The sequence below is a fragment of the Chrysemys picta genome, chromosome 4, assembly GCF_011386835.1.
Source record: "Chrysemys picta bellii isolate R12L10 chromosome 4, ASM1138683v2, whole genome shotgun sequence".
In the NCBI taxonomy this organism is placed as follows: domain Eukaryota; kingdom Metazoa; phylum Chordata; order Testudines; family Emydidae; genus Chrysemys; species Chrysemys picta.
In genome coordinates, this window is record NC_088794.1 from 30,454,560 (window position 1) to 30,463,911 (window position 9,352).

A 9,352-nucleotide genomic window follows, 5' to 3' on the forward strand; every position below is an offset into this window, starting at 1 on the left:
ATCATTAAAATTATTTAAAATAAAAATCAAGTTTTGCCAAGCCTTGATGTTCCAACCAATCTCCTATTACAAGCCTTATTCTTGGCACCCCTCTAAGGCCTTGGCTACACTTACCCGCTAGTTCGACGGCTGGAAATCGAACTTCTGGGTTCGACTTATCGCGTCTAGTCTGGACGCGATAAGTCGAACCCGGAAGTGCTCGCCGTCGACTGCGGTACTCCAGCTCGGCGAGAGGAGTACCGCGGAGTCGACGGGGGAGCCTGCCTGCCGAGTGTGGACCAAGGTAAGTTCGAACTAAGGTACTTCGACTTCAGCTACGTTATTCACGTAGCTGAAGTTGCGTACCTTAGTTCGAATTAGGGGGGTAGTGTAGACCAAGCCTAAGATTTGGGGGAAATAAACCCTTTTAGCCTGAAAATGTGCATGAACATTGTTAGGAAAGAATAGAATTTTAATGCATTCATGGAAACTTTTGAGGCAATATATCTAAGTACAATGTCCACATGTGAAACATTTTGCTAATAATCCACCATTCGGGGGCTATCTGTCACTCAAAAGCCTAATATTTGTGCACATTATACTGGTAAGAGTTTTCTTTAATACTTAATGCATCGTATCAGTGTCAAAAGTTATTACACTGCAGTTTTTTTGCCAATAGATGCATCAGATACTGATGTATATGTCTTTGCTTGCTTGCTTGCTGACTCTGGGCTAGGTTGCCTTGCAGTTAGGTGAGGCAGCGCCAGGTTTCTAGCAGGACTCTTTGAAGTGCGAGCGGTGCAGTTTTTGATCCATTTAGGCCGGTGATTATTATTAGCTGCAACAGTCACCCTTCTAGCTGTTTATGGGGCCCAGCTGTTTCTCAGCTTTAAAAGGCATGCAGGCTCCCAGTAGCTGATGAGACAAAGGCAGTTGGGAGACTAAGGGAGTTTGCCATCAGAGGAAGGAGGGGTTGTCTGTTGTTTTTTTCCTTTCTTCAACTTGTAAGTGCTCTACAAGGAAGACCCTGCAATGGGGAGAATACAGCATGTCTCCATCACCCTGCTTGCTCTTCCTCTGCCTCCACCCATAGACCCCTGCGAGAGAGGCATCCTGACCCTGGAGGCTTCCACCCAGGTCTGTGTCTTTACTTGCTGGGAACATGGCCTGCATGTCGCAGCTGATGAAAGTAAGGCAGGTGGAACCACCTGGGGTGAGAGGTGTCTGTTGGGGGAGTCCCTCAGGAAACAGGTAAGAGAGCTGCAGGAGGAGGTGGCTTATCTGCGTAGCATCTGGCTGTGTGAGGACTTAATCAACAGGACACATGTAGGTTGCTAGCCTACTACAGCGGCACCAGAGAGGAAGGAGAACCTGCTCTATAGGAAGTAGTTTGGCTGCTGGCCATCTCTGGCAGTAGACAGTGCTCCACCCGGGACCATATCCATCAAGGTGAAGAACCAGTATGTTGTACTGGCAACAGGAGGTGAGGAGCAGAGCCCAATGGCAGAGGAGGAGGAGATGACCTAGGCCCTCAAGGCTGGGAGGTTCACAGCTACTGCACTCAAGAAAAAGGTATAGGGTGCTGGTGCTAGGGGACTCCCTTCTAGGACGGACAGAGGTATCCATCTGCCAAGATGTCCTGGGAGGTGTACTCCCAGCCTGGAGCCTGCATCAGAGATGTTACTGAAAGGTTGCAAAGGCTCATCTGTCTCTCTGACCACTATCCCATGCTACTCATTCATGTGGACACTAATGATACTGCTAGGCATGACCTGAGTACATCAGCAGTGACTTCAGAACTCTGGAAGTCGAAATGAAGGTATTGGGGGCATAGGCTGTGTTCTCATTCACCCTTCCAGTTCAGGGCCCGGGCCCAGGCAATGGCACATCATGGAGTTGACTGCATGGCTGAGCAGATGGATGGCTTTGGCTTCCTTGACCATGGTATGATGTTCCAGGAAGGTGGTCTGCTGGGAAGCTGGGGTCCATCTGACTAAGAAGAGAAAGATTATCTTCACACACCAACTTTCCAACATAGTGAGGAGGGTTTTAAACTAGATTCAAAGGGTGCTGGTGACAAAAGCACACAGGTAAGTATAAAGAAAGGTGACCTTAACAGAGGTCTAGATGTTATGGGGGGACACACATGAATAATTACAATAGTGTCTTAGAAGAAACAAGAAGAAAATCCGTGGGTTGTGGGGGAGAAAATGTGCTCAACATATTACATGTCCATACAGAAATGCAAGGAGTTTGGGGAATAAACAGGAACAACTGGAAGAATTAGTACATAAGCTAAATCATAATCTAATTGGCATCACGAAGACTTGGTGGAATAAGTCTCATGACTGGAATATTGACATAGAAGGATATAGTTCCTTTAGGAAAGTCAGGCAGGACAAAAAAGGGAGGTGGTATTGCATTGTATATCAATAATATATACACTTGTTCTGAAGGCCAGAAGGAGGGGAGAGGCAGACCAGTTGAAAATCTATGAGTAAAGATAAAGTGGGGGGCGAGAAAGGGTGGCATCATGTAAGGTCTATAGTGGACCACCAGATCAGGAAGAGGAAGTGGATGAGGCATTTCTAGAACAAGTAACAGAAATATCCAAAACACAAGACCTGTTTAAAATGGGGAACTTTAACGACCTAGACGTATGTTAGCAAAGTAATATGGCAAAACTCAAAATTTCCATTACATTTTTGGCATGTATGGGGGACAACATTTTGTTTCAGAAGATGGAGGAAGTAACCAGGGCGGGCAGCCATTTTAGATTTGATTCTGACCAACAGGGAAGAATTTGTTGAGAATCTGAAGGTGGAAGGCAGTCTGGGTGAAAGTGATCATAAAATTATGATTTAATGGTTTTAAGGAAAGAAAGGAGTGAGAGCAGCAGAATGAGGATAATGGACTTAAAAAAAAGCAGATTAACAAGATCAGAGGACTGGTAGGTAAGATCCCATGGGAAGAAAGTATATGAGAAAAGGAGTTCAGGAGAACAGGCAGTTTTTTAAGGAGACAACATTAAAGGCACAACTTCAAACTATCCTGTTGTGAAGGAAAGATAAGAAGAATAGTAAGAGGCCAATATGGCTCCAGTAGGAACTGTTTAATGACCTGAAAATCAAAAAGGTCCAAGCGAAGTGGAAACAGGGATGAATTGCTAAGTAGTAGTAAAAAAGAATAGCACAAGCATTTAGGAACAAAAATCAGAAAGGCTAAAGGACAAAAAGAGTTCTACCTAGCAAGAGCCATAAAAGGCAATAAGAAGATGTTCTATGAATACATTAGGAGCAAGAGAAATACAGAGGAAAGTGCAGGTCCTCTACTTAGCAGAGAAGGAGAGCTAATAACTGATTACATCAAGAAGTATAAGGTTTTGCTTGTTTTGCTTCAGTCTTCACTAAAAAGGTTAATGGTAACCAGTTACTCAACACAATTAATTATCAACAACAAGGGGGAAGGAACACAAGCCAAAATGGAGAAAAAAAAATCATAAATTAAATATATTCTAGTCAGCAGAGCCTTATGAAATTCATCCTAGGGTACTTAAGGAATCAGCTGAAGCAATCTTGGAACCATTAGCAATTATCTTCAAGAACTCATGGAGGACAAGTGAGGTCCCAGATGTCTGGAGAAGGACCCATCTTTTAAAAAGGGAACAAAGAGGATGCAGGCACTTATAGAAGTTAACCCAACTTTGATTACTGGAACAAATTATTAAACTGTCAAATGTAAGCACCTAGAGGATAATGGGTTATAAGAAATAGCCAGTCTGGATTTGCCAAGAACAAATCATGTCAAACCAACTCTAATTTCCTTCTTTGACAGAGTGACTTGCCTAGTGGATGGGGGGAAGCAGTGGATGTGATTATTTTGATTTTTAGAAAGGCTTTAGCACAGTCTCATATGACATTTCATAAGCAAACTAGGGAAATGTGGTCTAGATAAAATTACTATAAGGTGGGTGTGCCAAAGTTTGAACGACTATACTCAGAGTAGTTATCAACGGTTTGTTGTCAAACTGGGAGGCTGTATCTAGTGGGGTTCTACAGGGGTCAGTCTTGGGTCTAGTACTAGTCAATATTTTCATTAATGACTTGGAGTGGAGAGTATGCTTATAAAATTTGCAGTGACATCAAGCTGGGAGGGGTTGGAAGCACTTTGGAGGACAGGATTAGAATTAAAAATGGTCTCAACAAATTGGAGAATTGGTCTGAAATTTCCAAAATGAAATTTCAATAAGGTTAAGTGCAAAGTACTATACTTAGGAAGAAAAAAAAATCAAATGCACAGCTACAAAATGGGAAATAATTGGCTAGAGGGTAGTACTGCTGAAAAGGATCTGGGGATTATAGTGGATCACAAATTGAATATGGGTCAACAATGTGATGCAGTTGTGAAAAAGGCTAATATTCTGGGGTACATTGACAAGAGTGTCATATGTAAGACATGGGAGGTAATTGTCCCACTTTACTTAGCACTGATGAGACCTCAGCTAGAGTATTGTGTCCAATTCTGAGTGCCACACTTGAAAAAAGATGTGAACAAATTAGAGAGAGTCCAGAGAAAAGCAACAAAATGACAAAAGGTTTAGAAAACCTGACTCATGAAGAATGGAAAAGATGATTGAGCAGAGACATGATAATCTTTAAATATTGTAAGGGCTATTATAGAGAGGACTGTGACCAGTTGTTCTCCATGTCCACTGAAGTTAGGACAAGAAGTAATGGACTTAAGCTGCAGCAAGGGAAATTTACCTTAGATATTAGGAACTTTCTAATTTATAAAGGTAATTAAACTCTGGAATAGGCTTTAAAGGGAGGTTGTGGAATCCCCATTTTTGGTGGGGGTTTTTGAGAACATGTTGGACAAACACCTGTTAGGGATGATCTAGGTTTACTTGGCCCTGACTCAGTGCAGGGCTTGATGACTTCTCGAGCTCCCTTCCAGCCCTACATGTCTATGATTCTATGTCATCATCGCCATCCAGTGGATAGATCCAGAACTGTTGAACTGTTTGTGAATATCTATTTGAGTTCTAAAACAAGTTTATTAATATTATCTATTATTTGCCTTACAGTAGTTCTCAGACAATAGTGCTCAGAGGCCCCGGTCAGCAACCAGGCTGCACTCACCGTACTAGGTGCTGTACAAATATGCTAGTCCCTGTGCCCAAAGAATTTACAATCTAAGTAATTCAACTGTGTTCACAACCCTTTTTTGCTTGCTTTCAATGCACATTCAATTGTTTGAACTTTACTAACATGAACACTTGCAAAAACTAAGTTTTAAGCTTGAAATTTCTTTGGCAGTAAATTTCAATGTGCAGCCTTGTCTTACCGTAGAACAGATGCTGCTGTGCTACTTTTCCAAGGGTGGAATCTTCACACACTTGCAGGATGGCAGGAAACACTGGAATCCTCATTTCAGGGGACAAGTGGCACTATAACCCCTTTGTTTTGTTTTTGACCTGTCTCTTTCAACCCACTGTCTTTAGAGTTTCTAAAAGAAAGTCCAGAGGCTTATGGGAAAATCTTGGAATTTGACTTCCTTGAGCCCTGTGATAAACATACTTCCAATCATGCAAGACTAGGGTGATTCAGAATGTAACTAACATACTTTATAGTAGACAGGAGAGGTGGGGCCAGTAGTTCCTGTAGAAAAGTAGTATTTTAAAGTCCCTCTGATGGGGTACTCAACAAAAAGGATATTGCTGAACTAATTGTTTTTGGTTTTCATTATAGACCAGAACTCATTGCCATTTCTTTAATCAAATAAACTTATTTTTCACACACACAATAATAATAAAGCACAAAAATGGAAGCAGCATGGTCTAATGGATAGAGCACTGGGACTCAGGAGACCTGGATTCTATTTTGGGATCCGCCACTGATCAACTGTATGACCTTAGGCAAATCACTTCACCATTCTGTGCCTGTTTCTCTTCCCACCCTTTGTCTGTCTTGTGTATTTAAAAGGTAAGCTCACTGGGGCCAGGAACTGCCGTACTATGTGTTTCTACACCATCAGAACAATAGGGACTCAATGGCTATTTGGGCCTGTAGCTGCTACTGTGAAACAAATACAGTAACTCCTCACTTAAAGTCGTCTCGGTTAACGTTGTTTCGTTGTTACGTTGCTGATCAATTAGGGAACATGCTCGTTTAAAGTTGTGCAATGCTCCCTTATAACGTTGTTTGGCAGCCGCCTGCTTTGTCCACTGCTTGCAGGAAGAGCAGCCCGTTGCAGCTAGCTGGAGGGGGCTTGGAACCAGGGTGGACCGGCAGCCCCTCTATCAGCTCCCCCTATCAGCTCCCCGCTCCCCTAAGTTCCCTGTGCAGCAACTACCCAGCAGGATACCAATTGCCAGCAGTTCAGCTGTCCCTCCCCCTACTGCCATGTGCTGCTACTGCCCTCTGCCTTGGAGCTGCTCCTGGGAGCCTCCTGCTTGCTGTGCAGGGGAGAGGGGAAGAGAGGGGGTAATGTCAGGGTGTCCCCCTCCCTCTTCCCTACTCCTGCCCCCCGCTTACCCCTTCTCCATATAGAGCAGGGGGGAAACACAACACGGCTCAGGATGGAGAGAGCTGGCCGCAGCTGCTCTCTCAATTTTCTGATCTTTCTAAAGGCAATGTACTTAGAGTGGTGTCAGCACACTTAAAGGGGCAATGTGCATCTCTCTCTCTGACACAGGGTGTCTGTCTCTGTGTCTGTCTGCCATGCTGTCTCCCCTCCCTCCATTCGTGCTGCCTTGTAGAGTGTGAGGCTACATTAACAACAATGTATTAACCCTTGAGGGCTCAGACAAATGCTAGTTCATCATTTAGCAGAAAGGCATTCCTTGGGAAATATCCCACCCTCTTCCACCCTCTGACTCCACCACCTCAACCAAGCTTCACAATCATCATTGCTGTGTACAATATTAAATTGTTTGTTTAAAACTTATACTGTGTGTGTATTATATATATAGTTTTTTGTCTGGTGAAAAAAATTTCCCTGGAACCTAACCCCTGCATTTACATTCATTCTTATGTGGAAATTGGATTCGCTTAACATTGTTTCGCTTAAAGTTGCATTTTTCAGGAACATAACTACAACGTTAAGCGAGGAGTTACTGTAATAATAATAACAACAACTGTCCGTAATGGGTATCCATGTTGTCTGACCCATCTCATTAATGGTGCCTGAGCCAAAACCCATTGAAATCATTGGGAGTCTTTCCACTGACTTTAATGGGTTTTAGTTCAGGACCAGGGTAAGCAGAGCATGTGGAAAAGCATTCTGTGGCAGTTCTACTAATTTTTTGGGTGGGCGGGGTGATGTGGTGAATCTTTCCCCAATTTCACACCGAATTTACCATATTAGGCAGCATGAGATTTGTACTGAATATAATTGGATTCCTCTGTGTGAATGGATTGAAAGATTTTCTCATTAGTTTTCTTCTAACTTGGTCCTGATTCCTTGATTACTAGAGCTTTACTGCTGATGTACTTATTTGCTTACAGCCCTAATCCTGCAAATTGCTCTGTGTGGCCAGACTTCTGTGCTCACATAAATTCCCACTGACGTCAATGGGGCTCTATAGCCTCAAACTGGTACCAGGATCTGCCTGCATGAAACAAGCTGCAGGATTGGGGCCTCATTTATTCCTTATGAATTTTTAACCTTAAAATGCTCCCCCCTCCAAAAAAAAATACCCCCAAACCCCCAAACAAACAAAAAGGTTTTGGTTTAATAATTGCCTTTGAATTCACTGATGAATTTTTTTTGCATTTCTCTTTTTGCTCCAGATACTGACTGCAACATCAACAGCAAATTCTGGACATTAACAAATACATGTTCTTTAACATAAAAAATGTTCAGTGATATTTTAAAAGCTGAAAAATCACAAGATTAATAATTTATTTTTCGTGTTCCAGTTAAGTTTATTCTATTTTGTTCTATTCAGAGTCTTATTCCCATCATCATAGTATCTGAACATCTGCCAGAAGTGCATTAGGCAATTTGACTAGCACCTGTCACATGTAGTTCTTTCTTTCTTTCTTTCTTTCTTTCTTTCTTTCTTTCTTTCTTTCTTTCTTTCTTTCCTTCCTTCCTTCCTTCCTTCCCCAGAAGGAAATTGTAGGGGGTTATTTTTTAGTATATATAATTTAGCATCTTTATATGTATACTGTTTTATGTATTTATATTAGCAAAACAAGACTGAGAAAGTGTGTTTGCACTTGGAGAAGAAGGTGGTGAGGTTTGTAGCAATCTTAACCAAAATGTATCAGTAGAGAGTATTTTGAGTCTAAAGGCAAGCATCTAAAAAAATTTTTTTTCAGATTTTTAGCAGAAATTGAAGTATTTAATTCTGTTTAACTGGCTCAGCGAGGATTTACAGATGCTGGGAGGTTTATTATTGTGGTTTGTGTATTTATTAAGACCTTGGCTAGTCAAAATATTTGCTACAGCCAAAAGAAAATAAAACCTGATGACTGAACTACAGACTTCAGCCCCTTTCAAGATGTGCAATGAAAACGGAGCCAGTTTACAAATGATTATTAAGCAGTTGGTGGACTTTTTACAAATGTTGTATGTTGTCAATGGACTTTGTCCGTAAGCACACTGTGTCTGAACAGTGTCAAATTCATCCCTGGTATTATTCCACTGACTTCTGTGGTTTTTCACCAAGGACAAATGTTGCCCAGAATGTCTAAAAAGCATGTGGTTAATAAAGATCCAAAAACAGATAAGGAAAGGTGAATGCAACCACAAACGATAACATAATTTGTAAAAGCATTTTCTGATACTGAAAGAAGGTAGTTTATAATAGATTTTGTAGAATGTTTAGAGCAAACAGATGAGCTTTAGAGAAAAAGTTTTCACAAGTGATTATTATTATTTTTTTAAATAAAAAGTTTCTGACAAGGGGGTTACTCTTCCAAAGCCATGTGATCTGCATTCTTGTTTCCTTCCACTTTTATTGCTCATACAAATTGCTCTCAAGATTTATGTTAGTGGAGATAATGGCTTTAGGGACTGCGCAAATGCCCTGCTTAGCAATTATGATAGTATCACACATCATGAATGCATTTTTTTAATTTAATGAAATACCAAGGGAAAAACTGGCTAACTTTAGACTGTCATCAGCATATGGAATTATTAAAGCATGTAGTGCCAACAAATCTGAACATTGCTTTGCATGAAAAACATGTTATTCTAGGGACATTAAGAAATTGAATCAGTCAGTCAGTGGGCTCAAATGTCACCTATGTACAAATAATACTTCTCAGAAAGATTTAAAATGTATAAGTCATAGGAAAATGCAATATTCACATTTCACAAAGTTGTCTAAGATTATAATTAATTATATTTGGCTCCCAATGAA